The sequence below is a fragment of the Bos mutus genome, chromosome X (assembly GCF_027580195.1).
Source record: "Bos mutus isolate GX-2022 chromosome X, NWIPB_WYAK_1.1, whole genome shotgun sequence".
In the NCBI taxonomy this organism is placed as follows: domain Eukaryota; kingdom Metazoa; phylum Chordata; class Mammalia; order Artiodactyla; family Bovidae; genus Bos; species Bos mutus.
Genome location: NC_091646.1, coordinates 268134 through 284427, shown reverse-complemented (window position 1 = coordinate 284427; position 16294 = coordinate 268134). Strand labels below are relative to the sequence as shown.

General features: G+C 43.1%; 1 non-coding gene across 1 annotated transcript; it reads right to left on the bottom strand.

Annotated features, from left to right (window-relative positions):
- Nucleotides 1–16221: 16221 nt before the first annotated feature.
- TRNAW-CCA (transfer RNA tryptophan (anticodon CCA)) lies at nucleotides 16222–16294 on the bottom strand. The gene has a single exon. It is a non-coding gene; the product is annotated as a tRNA-Trp (tRNA).

Sequence of the window (16294 nt, the reverse complement as noted above, 5' to 3'; positions counted from 1 at the left end):
TTAGGACAACCACTTGATATACTTGACAAGTCACACTGCACAGAGTTACATGTAAACCTTCTATACCCGAACATGGAAATCCTTGAGCCCTTCTGGAGTAGATGGTGATTCTTCTTCAGCAGATAGATGTCTTCTGGTTTCTGTGCGGTCAGTTACATCACTGTGGCCTCCATGAATAGTAAACAACAATAGACATTACGTGTGAGCTACATATATGTCATCAACTTCAGTGCCTAGATTTTTATAAACACATGCTTTCATTTACTTGTGCTCCTTACTTCTAAGAGGATTTATTGCAAAATAGAAAAGCATTATCAATCAATAAAATATAGTTGTATGATTTCTACTGTGTAGAAATTATACAACCACAGTTGCAAGACTATTCAGACTGTTTGGAAGGACTGCTAGCTTCTGTTCCCGACACATCTTTCCCGTAGACCTAACCTTAATTTCCCACATCTCCCATTGACCCTTCTAACTAGAGACCTGACAGCTTCTACCACTCATATCTGGAACTCACAGGCAAGAAAACCACTGGCCAGTGTGCAGGTGGCGGGCAGCGGAACAGTGTCAAATATGTCCTCCAACACCACCTGAAACCTGACGTTGATAGCGGTCCCTGGCTGCCGTGATCTGAGCACATTTCCTTTTATCCCTCATGGGAAGGTTAACTATGTTTGTCTGAAAAGGGTTAGAAAAGGAGATGGATTATCACTGGTTGTTGTTCAGATATGCAGGGTTCTCAAACTGAAACTTGCAGAAGCAGTGTGGGCTGCTTTCGCCTTATGGGATGCTCCACACTCTCTGTGGAGTGTGCTTCTCTCTAAATAAATCCATTTCTTACCTATCACTTTGTCTCTGGCTGAATTCTTTCTTTGATGAGACATCAAGAACCTGAGAGTCCTGAGACAGGTGTGTGATCTCCATTAAAAGACTGTGGTGCTCCGGGGGCTAAGACTGTGCTCCCAATGCAGGGGACCTGGGTTCGATCCCTGGTCAGGGAAATAGATCCCATATACCACAACTAAGGACTCAGTTCAGTTGCTCAGTCATGTCCGACTCTTTGCAACCCCATGAATCACAGCACGCCAGGCCTCCCTGTCCATCACCAACTCCCGGAGTTTACCCAAACTCATGTCCATCAAGTCAGTGATGCCATCCAGCCATCTCATCCTCTGTCGTCCCCTTCTCCTCCTGCCCCCAATCCCTCCCAGCATCAGGGTCTTTTCCAATGAGTCAACTCTTCGCATCAGATGGCCAAAGTACTGCAGTTTCAGCTTCAGCATCAGTCCTTCCAATGAACACCCAGGACCAATCTCCTTTAGGATGGACTGGTTGGATCTCCTTGCAGTCCAAGGGACTCTCAAGAGTCTTTTCCAACACCACAGTTCAAGAGCATCAATCCTTCGGCGCTCAGCTTTCTTCACAGTCCAACTCTCACATCCATACATGACCACAGGAAAAACCATAGCCTTGACTAGACGGACCTTGTTGGCAAAGTAATGTCTCTGCTTTTGAATATGCTATCTAGGTTGGTCATAACTTTCCTTCCAAGGAGTAAGCGTCTTTTAATTTCATGGCTGCAGTCACCATCTGCAGTGATTTTGGAGCCCAGAAAAGTAAAGTCAGCCACTGGTTCCACATCTATTTGTCGTGAAGTGATGGGACCAGATGCCATGATCTTCGTTTTCTGAATGTTGAGCTTTAAGCCAACTTTTTCACTCTCCTCTTTTATTTTCATCAGGAGGCTTTTTTAACTAAGGACTGGCACAGCCTAATTAATTAATTGATTGATTTTTTTAAAAAGCAGCAGCAGCAATATGGATGCCTATTAAACACGCTGATCCTGGATCTAACCTGAGAGATTCTAATCGGCTACAACAGTGTAGTGACCTGAGTCTGGGAATTTAAGAAGCATCCCAAGCCATGAGAAACATTGTTATGAAGCCAGATTGATCTCCTGGGCAGCCCTGAGCTAAGAGTTACTCTGCCTCTAGCCCCTGGGCTTCCATGATAGCTCAGTTGGTAAAAAGTCTGCCTGCAATGCAGGAGACCCCTGTTCGATTCCTGGGCTTCTCTTTGGAATTGTTGGAATCATTGTTGGGCTTCTCTTGTGACTCAGCTGGTAAAGAATCCGTCTGCATTGCGGGAGACCTGGGTTTAATCCCTGGGTTGGGAAGATCCCCTGGAGAAGGGAAAGGCAACCCACTTCTGTATTCTGGCCTTGAGAATTCCATGGACTTATAGTCCATGGGGTCACAAAGAGTCAGACACAACCACGTGACTTTTATTTTCAGCCCCTGACCTCCTCTCATTCTAACTTCTGGTTTCCATGCTACAGAAAAGCCTACCAATCACATGGGGCCCATTTGGCAATAGCCTGCTCTCCTTTCCTCTTGGGAGAGCAAACTCTGCTCTTACATGTACAAGTGTCTGGAGCACAGACATTTCAACTCACTTTTCCTACTATCAAGGGAGGACTGCCAAGTCCTCTATCAAGCGAGCACTACCAATCTTCTTCCTTATCATGTTGAGATATGCTGGAATTCAGTCAGCAATTTGGTGTGTGTTTCTGCATCATTGGTTTACCCCCTAATCTGACTCCCGTTCAAGGAAGGACCTGATGCCCAGCTGTGGAGAATGTGCTCAGATCCCAGCGGTCAGCCTAGCCACTTTGGGGTCCGCTTCCACGTCAGGTCTCAAGGTCATGGGGGTAGCCTACTTCAGATGACTGAGAGAGAGGCAGATAAAGGCCTGGCCTTGTCAGCCCATCAGGGACAGTCTACCGGGCAATACTTGCTCCAGACCTCCCTGTGGGGTTTTCCACGGTTTGTAAGGCTGACACCACTGTTCCACGTTCCCCTCTGTCCAATCCTGCCTCCACGCTGCCCTTTCACAGATATTGATCTCTAAACATCTTGCACCCCCAATTCTACTTCAGCATCTGCTTCCGGAAAACCCAAGCCGTGACACCCCATTTCTTGCCCTCACAGCAACTACACTAAAGTACATAAAGTCTAGGGCAGCACTTCAGTGCAAATGTAGATGATTCCCAGCAGTTCAGCACCAGGTGGCACACCCTGGGTCCCCCGGACGAGGCTTCCCTGTGTCCTGGCCCTTAGCCACGAGAAAGGCCGCAGACATTGCCTTGAAGGATGTGAAGCAGGGAAAGCTTCATGGAGTGGGCTGAATCTCAGGTGAACATTTCAAAGCAGGGAGAGAAAAGAGGGAAGAGAACTAGCACCCACTGAGTATCTCTTTCATCTAGGGCTCTCTGCTAGCAACTTATTTTATTTCATTAATGAGGTACTCACAATACTATGGGGTAGGTAGTTCCCCCACCAGTAATAACAAAATAATAGGTATTTTGATCGAGGGAGTGCAGGACTTAAGAGTACCTGTCAGGTACATCAGATACTCTTCTGAGCCTTCACATTTCACTGTTATCTCATGCATGCCTTACGGGTCTTCAAGGCCTTGGAAGCTTTCAGATTTTGAAGACATTCCTTGGACTCCCAGCCTCTAGTACCAGAGTTCCATGGATTTCACTTCAGATCAACTTTTGTGATAGTCATTCTCCCAGCAATTCTGCAGGAATTTACTATGAGGAAGTGGTCCAGATTTGAGGCCCCTCTAGACTCGGGGCTCCAACTGAATGATGCCGCTGTCTGCTCCTCTTCTGCTGACCCTGATTCACTCAGGACTCTGTGAAGGAGTTGAGGCTTAGAGAAAATTAGGGACTCACTTCTGCGAGTACAGCTAGCAAGTAGCAGAGTTTGAGTTCAGACCTTGTTCAGCCTCACTCCTTAGCCTGATTCCTGACTCGTGTACCATCATCGCCTACTGGTCTGTGATATTTTCTTTTCTTTCTGTTCTTATTTGGTTTGGAGGCACACTGGCTTGGTGTTTTCTTAGCTGTCACAACCATTGTAAATAAAACACTAATGAAATAGCCTCCTCTGGGGAAAAAAAAAAAGCTGCAAATAAAACCATGTGCTCACAATATTGTAAAGCAATTATCCTTCAATTAAAAATAAATGTTAAAAATCTGCTTATATTTACAGAAATCTAAAGCTTTAAAATAAGTAACAATTAACTCACCGAAAAGGGCAATCAATATAAATTTTTAAACCACTCAGTGACATAAATAAAAGAAATATATTTTTGCATTTTATCAGTTTCAAGCATATCTCATTTTATTGTACTTTTCACATATGGTGTTTTATTGGGGTTTTTTTGTTTTGTTTTACAAATTGAAGGTCTGTGGCAACCCTACATCAGGAAATTTATCAGTGCCATTTTTCCAACAGTAATTACTCACTTTGTGTTTTGTCACGTTTTGGCAGTTGTCACAATATTTCCATTTTTTTCATTATTATTGTATTTGTTACAGTGACATATGATCAGTGATCTTTGACGTTCCTATTGTAATTGCTTGGGGGCACCACAACAGTACCCATATAGGACAGAGAACTTAATGGATTGTTGAAATGACAACAAAGGATTTAGAATTTTGTATAAATTTAGTTAATAAAGCAGCAGGGTTTGAGAGGACTGACTCTGTGGACAAACAATGTCATCTGCCATTTTAGTAAATAAAGGATGTTGTGGCCACAAAACCATCAGTCACTGCAGCTGCCCCCCACAACACACCCTGAGGGGATTCAGGATGGAGAAAAACTGGATACTGGTCCTAGATAGTTGCAGTTCCCATCAAAGGAATAATTTCAATGACTCTTGAATTTTCCAATAGATAGAAAAGCACTAAAATCATTCACTGGAGAGACCCAGTTTTTGGTGATTAGGAGTAATATCTTTTTCTGTTCCAACTACATGTTTTGTTTTGTTTTTCCCAGCAAAAACTCATATGGCTCCTCCCTTACCTCTTTAGAACAGTCCCTCAGAGCTATCTGAGAGGCTGTATCCTGGGCTATAGTCCTCAGTAAGTCTGCTGAATAAAACATAATTAATAAATAAATTTATTTATTTATAAATAAATATAAATAAATAAATAAAATAAATAAAAATAAAACTTTCAGATTGTGCTTTTTTTTCTCAGTGACAACTCCAATTCTGAAAGTTTTTTTTTTAATTTTATTTTATTTTTAAACTTTACATAATTGTATTAGTTTTGCCAAATATCAAAATGAATCCGCCACAGGTATACATGTGTTCCCCATCCTGAACCCTCCTCCCTCCCCATACCATCCCTCTGGGTCGTCCCAGTGCACTAGTCCCAGTGCACTAGCCCCAAGCATCCAGTGTCGTGCATCGAACCTGGACTGGCAACTCGTTTCATACATGATTTTTTACGTTTCAATGCCACTCTCCCAAATCTTCCCACCCTCTCCTTCTCCCATAGAGTCCATAAGACTGTTCTATACATCAGTGTCTCTTTTGCTGTCTCGTACACAGGGTTATTGTTACCATCTTTCTAAATTCCATATATATGCGTTATTATACTGTATTGGTGTTTTTCCTTCTGGCTTACTTCACTCTGTATAATAGGCTCCAGTTTCATCCACCTCATTAGAACATGTGGGTAAAATGCTATCAGTATATTACATGCTATACAATACATTACCTGCAATACAGAATCATTCATGACAGGAAGAGTCCATTGACTTGGCAAACTTCATTTTTGTCTTATTTTAAGAAATTGCCACAGCCACCCCAGGCTTCGGCAAACACCACCCTGATCAGTCAGCAGTCATCAACATGGAAGGAAGACCCTCCAGCAGCAAAGACATTACCTCTTGCTGAAAGACATTACAACTTGCTGAAAGTTCTGATGATGGTTAGCATTTTTTAGCAACAAAGTAATTTTAAATAATGTATGTACATTGTTTTTTTCAGACAGAATGCGGCTGCACACTTAATAGACTACAATATAATGTAAACAGAACTTTAATATGAACTGGGAAACCAAAGCATTCATGTCCCTCACTGTGTTGCCCTGGTCTGGAACTGAACCCCCTATATCTCCAAGGTATGCCCATACTTATATAGTATTGCTTAGCATTTATTAGTTAATCCACTGTGTTTCTTTTAAACAGCTTTACTGAAACACACTTGACATTCAACGGCAAAGAGTCCACTGCACTGAGGTACTTTCACTTTCAAACTACATACATTTGGTGTTTTGGCCACTGTTAAGACCCCATGCTTCCACTGCAAGGGTGTGTGTATGTGTTCTCAGTCCTCTGTGGCTCTTTGCGACCCCATGGACCGTTCCTCTGTCCACGGAATTTTCCAGGCAAGCGTACTGGAGTGGGTTGCCATTTCCTACTCCAGAGGTGGAGGAAATGGGTTCAATCCCTGGTAAGATCCCACATGCCATGCCACAGTGAAAGTCGCTCAGTTGTGTCTGACCCTTTGTGACCCCATGGACTGTGGTTCACTAGGTTCTTCTGTCCATGGAATTCTTCAGGCAAGAATACTGGAATGGGTTGCCATTCCCGTCTCCATGGGATCTTCCCGAACCAGGGCTCAAACCCAGGGCTCCTGCATTGCAGTCGGATTTTTTTTTTACCAACTGAACTGCAGAGCCAGAAACCAAACCAAATCAAAGAAAAAAGTATACATAGTTAAAAATGTACTGTTTGATGGGCTTTGACACAGGCACATTTACAAACCAGTTGTGGTGTCTTTCTAAGTCACGTGTAGCCAACCCAGCAGAGGCAGCAGGCTTTGGTGCAGATTCTTGCAGCCATAAAAAATACCAGGTGACTAAGTGCGCCAGAAAAAGACGTCAAAACACCTACTGTCAGCGAACTTCTGAAAGCACCAACTTTAGAACCGTACTTTATTGTTCTTTTCTCCGAGAGGTCGTGATTACCTGCTAAGAATTACAGGCTACTCTTGGCGCCAAAGCCAAGACTAAAGCAGTATCACACCGCAAAAACAAACTGCGTTTAAAGGCCTCCAAAGGTAGAATGGTCCTGGAGGAATGCCTGGAAAGCGACAAAGCCTCCGGAGTCACTAGCTCAAAGTACAATTGTCGCTTTGCTGAGCAAGGTCGCCTTGACCGCTGGCAGCAAGCACGGCCGCCCACAGCTGCAGCCGGCCCTCCGAAGGTACCAAACGCAGGAGACACAAAAAGCCAATGTTTCGCCCAGATCGATGTGTTCCACCCGAAACGCTGACCCACGTGTCCAGAGGCGCGCCTAGCTGGCCCAGATCCCCCTCCTTCTGCCACCCTTCCCGCTCCGGCCCTCGGCGTGCCCGCCGAGATCCAAAGCATAGAATCCCACGCTCCCCGCTCGTGTAACACCACCAAGAGGGGGTGGAGTAGGAAGAGAGCCAACCACTTCTTAAGTTTCGTTTTTATTAAAAACTTCACGTGACTGCCCGACTCTTGACTCAGCGATTTCTCCAAACCGCCTCCTTTAATGTATTGGTTTGTCGTCACCGCCTTCACCTTTTTTTGATATAGTCCTACCTGCCAGTTTTGAATTTCTACAGGGAATTCTCCCATTCGGTACAAAGAACAAATAACTCACGGGTTAAATTCCTTTCACCAATTCATTTCAAGCCGGTAAAATGATGAGATAGGGGTTTTAAATAATCACTTAACATAGTTTCCTCCCTCATTTTCCACGGAAGCAACTGCCACGCATTTTCTTGAAAATATATTAAAAGGTGTTGATTTTTTCCCCCGGTTCCTCTCCCATAGTTACTGAATTATTATAGATTTATTTTTAAGCAAATAGGGGAATTAGCTGAAGACGATAAACGGATGTCCTGAAATTCCGACCCCCCTCCACAGGCACACCCCACCAGTGACAATTCTGAAAAGTTTTGCAAATTGAATTTTTAGAACTCAAACCTTGATTTTTGCTTTTAAAGGTTTACTTTAATCTCTGTGATAAAAATACTACACTTATTATAGAAAATATGGACAGTCAGACAACTCAAAAGACAAAATACTACACTTATTATAGAAAATATGGACAATCAGACAACTCAAAAGACAAAAAGGAAGTTATTTACAATTTCAACATTCAAACAATCCCTGTTAATAATTTGATGTCTCTCCTTCCAGGCTTTTTACTATGGATTAAAAAATCATTATAATGATGGAATTTTGTTTCCAATTTATGTTCCCTCATAACAAGGCTTGCATTTCCCCACTGTATGAAGAACATAACTTTTAATGATCCTTGGATAATCCCTTGTATGAATGTGACACGGTTCACTTAATCCTCCATTTTGAGACATTCAAGTCCAACATTTTCAATTGAGCAAACTATTTGAAATAGCCCTGTGGTAAAATCATCCTGTGAACTGAGGCATCCTTTGAAATGCAAATAGCCACTCCCAGGTCAAGTTAGTGTAAGGGCAGAAAATTTCTCTTCCCTTCTCGATTCTTTCGCTGAGTTGACATAAGACAAGTTAACAGGAGAAAAACAATTTAAATTACGTTTACTTACATATATACAGAAGCCCCACAGAGAAAATGAGGAGTCAGCAGCAGTCAGGTACTTGAGGTTTCTGAACATTCCAAAGCTGAGAAGGGGGTAGGGCTCTGGGGCTTCAAAGGAAAGGAAAACCATTCACAGGGAGATGGGAAGAGGAAATGTTTGGTAAACAAATGTTTGCGAGGACAGTGAAGGAAGTCTTTCTGATATAATAAAAGTTCTCTCTGTTAATAGCTCTCTTCCTGGTGCACGCTGCCTACCTCAATTCTTCCAGGGAGTTAAGGGGGAGGGGAAGAGCTTTTCCTAAATCTGTTGGGGTTTGCCACAGTGGTACATTTCAGGGTGGTGTGTTGTACTCTCTGCTCATGAAGTTTCTGAGTTCTCATTTATTTGGTTTGTTTGAGGTAATACAGGCTTCCCAGGTGGCACAGTGGTTAAGAATTCGCCTGCAAGGCAGGAGATATGGGTTCGATCCCTGGGTCAGGAAGATCCCCAGGAGGAGGGCATGACAACCCGTTTCGGTATTCTTGTCTGGAGAATTCTGTGGACAGAAAAGCCTGGAGGGCTACAGTCCATAGGGGTGCAAAAGAGTCGGACACGATTTAGCGGCCAAACAACAAGCTAATATAGGGGCTGTTGTATGAGTTTTCTGTTCCTGCTTTAATGGATCACCACAGACTTGGTGACTTCAAACAACACAAACTTATCGTACAGTTCTGGAGGTCAGAAGTCCAAAAATCGAGATGTCAGCAGGGCTGGGTTCCTTCAGGAGACTCAAGGGGAGATTAGTTTCCTTGCCTTTTCTTTTTTAAAAAAAAGTATTTTAGTTTATTAATGTTTTTGCCTGCTCTGTGAAGCATTCAGGATCTTAGTTCCTTTACCAGGGGTGGAACCTGTGCCCCCTGCAGTGGAAGCAAGGAGTCTTAACCCCTGGGCCACCAGGGAGGTCTCTCCTGCCTTTTCTAGTTTCTGTAGGCTGCCAGCATTCCTTATCACATAACATCACTGTCTTTTGTATTTTCATACACTTGTAAATTCCCTCCTCTAACAACAACTGAGGCACAAGGAATTTCAGGAAGCTGTGGGATCCAAGATGATAGTGCCTAAAGTCATTTTACCTAACTTTTCTTTTAATGCTGAAATGCATTCTTACATTGCCTGGATAAATACTCCTTCAGCTTCTTTGTAAACACTTCCCGTGACTCTGAACAAGTCACTATGAGTTATTTCTTTTTAAGGTCTTATTGTTAGAAAGTCTTCCTTCCTACTGACCTGAATTCTGGCTCCTTGTGACTTCAAGCTACTCTTCCTAGTTTCTCTCCAGAGTTCCACAGGACACTGCCCGCTCTCTTCCTTGTGCTCATCCTGTAGGACTTTAGAGACAGCTGCCCTGTTAGGACTTCGATTCTCCAGCCTGAGCAAGTCCCCAAGGGGAGATTTCTCAGTTCCTTTCCATTCTGGTCTCCCTTTCCTGGAGGCTCTCTAGTTTAATGTCCTGAAACTGTGGTACCCAGAACAGAAATCTTTTTTTTTTTTTTGGCTGTGCCAGGTCTTAGGTGGGGTATGTGGGATCTAGTTTCCTAACTAGCAATCGAACCTGTCCCCCTGCATTGAGAGCATGGAGTCTTTGCCACTGGAGCACCAGGGACTGGATCTATGGCTCCAGGGCAAAGGGCACTGGAATATTATCGCCTTTGACTCAAGTTTTCTACCTAAGTGATCCAAGCTTGCACTTGATGCTTTTTATTTATTTTTTTTGACTCACACTGTTGACTCACATTGAGTTTGTCTGTAATAAGAACCTGCAGATCTTTTTCATGTAAGTGTTCACCAAGTAGGGTCTCTTCCATCCTGTATTTGTGAAACAGATTAAAAACAAACATATGAAAAGTAAAGTATCTCTGTTTAATTTCACCTCACTGGTTTGGACCCATTATTTCAGCCTAGACCAAGTCCCTTGAGGAGCGTGCCTGCTGCTGCTGCTGCTGCTAAGTCACTTCAGTCGTGTCCAACTCTGTGCAACCCCATAGACAGCAGCCCACCAGGCCCCGCCGTCCCTGCTACAAGGGTGTTTATCCTTAGCACTGCCCGCAGTGCTCAACAGGGTGCTGCAGTCATCTACCTTCCTTGTCTGAACACTAATGGTATCTGTAAACTATTGGAATGTTCAGCGCTGAATAAAAGGCACCTTGTTAGAAATATTGATTCATTTCAATCTCAGTCATCAGAATAGCTCAATCTCCTAGACTGGGATCATTTGCAAAGTTTCAGTCAGTTCAGTTCAGTTGCTCAGTCGTGTCCGACTCTTTCCGACCCCATGAATCATGGAACGCCAGGCCTCCCTGTCCATCACCAACTCCCGGTTCACTCAAACTCATGTCCATCGAGTCCATGATGCCATCCAGCCATCTCATCCTCTGTCATCCCCTTCTCCTCCTGCCCCCAATCCCTCCCAGCATCAGAGTCTTTTCCAATGAGTCAGCTCTTCGCATGAGGTGGCCAAACTACTGGAGTTTCAGCTTCAACACCATTCCTTCCAAAGAAATCCCAGGGCTGATCTCCTTCAGAATGGACTGGTTGGATCTCCTTGCAGTCCAAGGGACTCTCAAGAGTCTTCTCCAACACCACGGTTCAAAAGCATCAATTCTTCAGCGCTCAGCTTTCTTTGCAGTCCAACTCTCACATCCATACATGACCACAGGAAAAACCATAGCCTTGACTAGACGGACCTTTGTTGGCAAAATAGTGTCTCTGTTTTGAATATGCTATCTAGGTTGGTAATAACTTTTCTCCCAAGGAGTGAGCGCCTTTTAATTTCATGGCTGCAGTCACCATCTGCAGTGATTTTGGAGCCCCCCAAAATAAAGTCTGACACTGTTTCCACTGTTTCCCCATCTATTTCCCATGAAGTGATGGGACCGGATGCCATGATCTTTGTTTTCTGAATGTTCAGCTTTAAGCCAACTTTTTCACTCTCCACTTTCACTTTCATCAAAAGGCTTTTTAGTTCCTCTTTACTTTCTGCCATAAGGGTGGTGTCATCTGCATATCTCACGTTATTGATATTTCTCCCCGCACCCGCGCTCTTTGCAAAGTTTATGACCACTTAATTTTAGGGAAAATGTTTATATCATTTAAAAAACATTTTTTTTTCTTTTCCATACTTACAGTCAATTCTAATGCATTGGAAATTAACGTTGTCCTTCATTGTGAGTCATTAGTTTAACAATGAACAAATCTTTTTTTTTTTTCTTTTCTTTAGGGCAGAGAACCATAATTGCTTTTCCCGTATCTGGCTTATAACAGCTACAGATTCATTTTCTGCCAAAAGTATGTTTTTAAGCAAGTAAATTGACCACAGACTTTCCTAGATATATTTTCATTTAGAACAGAGTTTCTCAAAGTGTATCCCACAGACCTAGTACACCTGAATAACCTGGCTATTTTCTAAAAATGCAGGTCCCTGGGCCCCAACCAGACTCTTAGATTCTCTGGTAGTGAGGCTCAGAAATTATCATTCGACATTAAGCACAGAATATTCTTATGGACACTAGAGTTTAAGAACCCTGCTTTAGGACTTCCACGAAGTGATCTAGAGCAGTGGGTCTGAACCCAAGCCATACAAGATAATCATGCAGAAATTGAAAGTCTCTCAGTGTCTGACTCTTTGTGACACCATGGACTATACAGTCCATGGAATTCTCCAGGCCAGAGTACTGGAGTGGGTTGCCTTTCCCTTCTCCAGGGGATCTTCCTGACTCAGGAGACAGGGGTCTCTCCTGCATTGCAGATGGATTCTTTACCAGCTGAGCCACCAGAGACCTCTTAAAACCTCTGCTATACAGATCACACCTGGTATGAAGTCAGAATCTCTCAGGAGGGACCCTGGCATTTATATGTTTTTAAAAGTTCCTGGTTTTTCAGGTAGTTATGTATGGATGTGAGAGTTGGACTATAAAGAAAGCTGAGTGCCAAAGAATTGATGCTTTTGAACTGTGGTGTTGGAGAAGACCTTTGAGAGTCCCTTGGACTGAAAGGAGAAACCAGGCAATCCTAAAGAAAATCAGTCCTGAATATTCATTGGAAGGACTGATGTTGAAGCTGAAAGTCCAATACTTTGGCCACCTGCTGCAAAGAACTGACTCATTGGAAAAGACCCCGATGCTGGCAAAGATTGAAGGCAGGAGAAGAAGGGGGCGCCAGAGGATGAGATGGTTGGATGGCATCACTGACTCAATGGACATAAGTTTGAGGAAGCTCTGGGAGTTGGTTATGGACAGGGAAGCCTGGTGTGATGCAGTCCATGGGGTTGCAAATAGTCAGACATGACTGAACGACTGAACTGAACTGAACTGGAAAGTTCCTGAAGTGATTCTAATGTGCAGTCATTGTTGAGAAACACTGATTTTTTTGAAGTACAGCTGACTGAGAAACACTGATTTATATGTTCCACAGTATAGTTTTTTTCACGTCTTCAGGTTAAAATCTATGTTTTGTATACAAACTTGTATACCTAAAGTTCTTCTTTCTTTTTTAAAAAGTTGTATTGAAGTATAGTTGATTTACAATATTGTGTTAATTTCTGCTGTCCAGCACAGTGTTTCAACTATACATGTATATCCATTCTTTTTCATATTCTTGTCCACGATGATTTATCACAGGATACTGAATATACTTCTGTGCCATACGGTAGGATCTTGTTGTTTATCCATCCTATATATACTAGCTTGCATCTGCTACTCCCAAACTCCCCATCATCCCTTCCCCGCCCCATCCCTCTCTCCATTGGGAGCCACTAGTCTCTTTATGTCTGTGAATCTGTTTCATTCCACAAGATAGATTTCAGGGTTAAATAATATTTAAAAACTTGTGAAATCTCAAAACAAAAACGCTTTGAGCTCATAAAATGTCACCCGCTTACTTTGGACTTTGAATTACTTGTGCTGGAGTAAAAAAAGAACTTGTGTCTGTGAGGAGATATACAAGGTGCCTCTTATTCAACACTAAACATTCCAGTAGTTTACAGACACCATTATTATTCAGACAAGGAAGGTTGATGATTACAGCACCCTGTCAAGCACTGTGGGCAGTGCTGGGAATAAACACTCTAGCAGAAGGTATGCTCCTCAAGGGACTTAGTCTAGCTGTAGAATCAAAATGCACCTAGGAGGGACTTTCCTGGTGGTCCAATGGTTAAGACTCCGCACTTCTAATGCCAGGGGCATGAGTTTAATTCCTGGTAGGGGAAATAAGATCCCACAACCCATGTGGTGCAGCCAAAAAAAAAAGAGCCTGGAAAAAGAGTGAAGAGCAGCTATACAACACCTCATCACAATGAAGTACCAAACTGCAGAACATATGTTAAATGCTAGTTTAGAAGCTCAGGAGAGAAGGAGGATTTGAGCTGCATCCTGCAAACATTTCAGGATTTGGATTGTTGGTGGGACACATGGACAGCTTCCTGGATGCAGGGTATTATAAGTTCAGATGACTTCAAGTGCCAGGCAACAAAGTTCTCCAACAGTGACTTAAGGTCATTTGGACTTTTATTATCCCATTTAACAAGAAGTTGGGGAGTGGACAGTTCCAGGATTTGTATAGCAACTCAACCATATCATCAATATTTTGTTCTTTTTGCTCTGACATCCTCAGATGTCTCCCCTCATGGTTCCAAGATAGCTGCCACAGCACCAGACGTCATATCCTAAGTCTACTACTTAACTCAAGAGGTTGATGGAGTCCTTTTCCACATTTATCTCATTTTGGAAGAAGAAAGGGCTCTCCCAGAAGTGCCCTCAGAGTCCTCCTCGTGTCTCATTAGCCAGAACTAGGTTACTTAATTATCCCTATATCCATCGTTAGCAAAGGCTTATATCAATGATTTAGAGCGATTGTGATTCACCTCTTGGAGATGTGCATATTGTCACCTGTAACATAATCAAGGTTCTGTCACTTAGGAACTAGGGGGAATGACTCTTTGGTAGGCAATAGGCCGTGCCTGTGACAGGTGCGATGTCAATGAAAACTTATGCAGCAATAAGGAGACCAACCAGCCAGAGCAGATAATGTATAACGTATAGATAAGATTGGCTTGGTAGAGAGGAAGTAAATTTTGAATGCCTTAAAAGCCAAGCAGAAAAAAATCTAGGGTTAATATAGTTGGAAAGAGAGCTAGTAAAGGGTTTTGAGGAGGAAGAGTATATGATAAGAGCAGTCTTTGAAGGAGATCAACGTGACATTTGTGTGCAGGAACGGCTGGAGTCAGGGAGACCAACTAGGCAATGAGGGCCTGGTCTAGGGTGGGAATAGAAAGCTAAGGATGGATTCAAGAGAAATAGTGAAAGAAACATCAACAGAATTTGGTGAGTGGCTAGTTTGGGGTATGGAGGAGCTGGATTAAAGATAATGTCAAGATATTAAAAAGAATGTGTAGGGACCTCCTTTGTGGTCCAGTGGTTAAGACTCCACTCCATGCCTCTGCTGTCGGGGAAAGGGGGCACAAATTCAACCCATTGTTGGGGAACTGAGATCCTGTGCCTTGCAGCGCTGCCAAAAAATAAATAAATTTTTAAAATCGCATTAAAAAATAAAAACCATGTCTAGAAATCTTTGTGAGGACAAAGGGACTGAGGAACAAGAGAAATGATTAATTTGGTTTAGGAGAAATGAAGTTTGCGGTGACCATGAGCTGTGTAAATGGGTATGACCAATGGGCAAATGGATTTTCAAAGATCAGAAATAGGACCTAGTGTTAGAGATTTTGCACAGCAGTGTAATTGATAGAAACAGCGACACTGGAGCTAGACTGCTAGTGGTGGTGGTGGTTTAGTTGCTCAGTTGTGTCCAACTCTTTATGACTCCGTGGACTGAGGCCTGCCAGGCTCCTCTGTCCATGGGATGTTCCAGGCAAGAACACTGCAGTGGGTTGCTATTTTTTTCTCTAGGGAATCTTCCCAACCCAGGAATTGAACTTGGGTCTCCTGCACTGCTGGCAGATTCTTTACTGACTGAACCATCAGGGAAGACTGCTAGGTTTTGCACTTAATAGATACGTTGTCATAGGCAGTGCTATGATTTAATGTCTGTGTCCCCCACTAAATTCATATGTTGACGCATTAATGCCCAATGTAACGATGTTCGGAGGTAGAGCCTATGGGAGGTTATTAGGTCATGAGGGTGGAGCTTTCATGAATGGGATTAGTGCCTTATGAAGAGAAATATTAGACAGATGATGTCTCTACCATGGGAGGGCACAGAAAAAAGGTAGCTGTCAGCCAGCTCTGACTGTCACCAGACACTGAATCTGCCAGCACCTTGATCTTGGACTTCCCAGCCTCCAGAATTATGAGAAAGAAATATTTGTTGCTTATGCCACCCAGTCCATGGTGATTTGTTACAGGAGCCTGAGCTGACAAAGACAGGCAAGTTATTTAGCCTTTTTGTGCTTCTGTTTCCTTATCTGTAAAACAGAGACATTACCTACTTCATAGAGTTGTTGTGAGAATTACATATGATAAAGGCTTACAACAGTCCTTGGCATATAGGATGTGTAGCTGTTAGTATTTTTTTTGGTGTCACCAGCTTAGAGGTGACCCTAGAGGCCTGCCATGGGTGTGCTCTTCAAGTCTTCTCGTTTCCACTGTTCTTTTTAGAACAAAAGATACCAGAATCCTTCATTATCAGACAGGCTTATCTTGGAAACCCAGAAAGAACCCTGGGTTTGTTTTATTTATTTGGCTGCACTGCATCTCAGTTGCAGTAATATGAACTCGTAATTGTAGCACATGCGATCTATTAATAGTTCCCTGACCAGGGATCGAACCTGGGCCTCCTGCATTGGGAGCTTGGAGTCTTAGCCACTGGACCACCAGGGA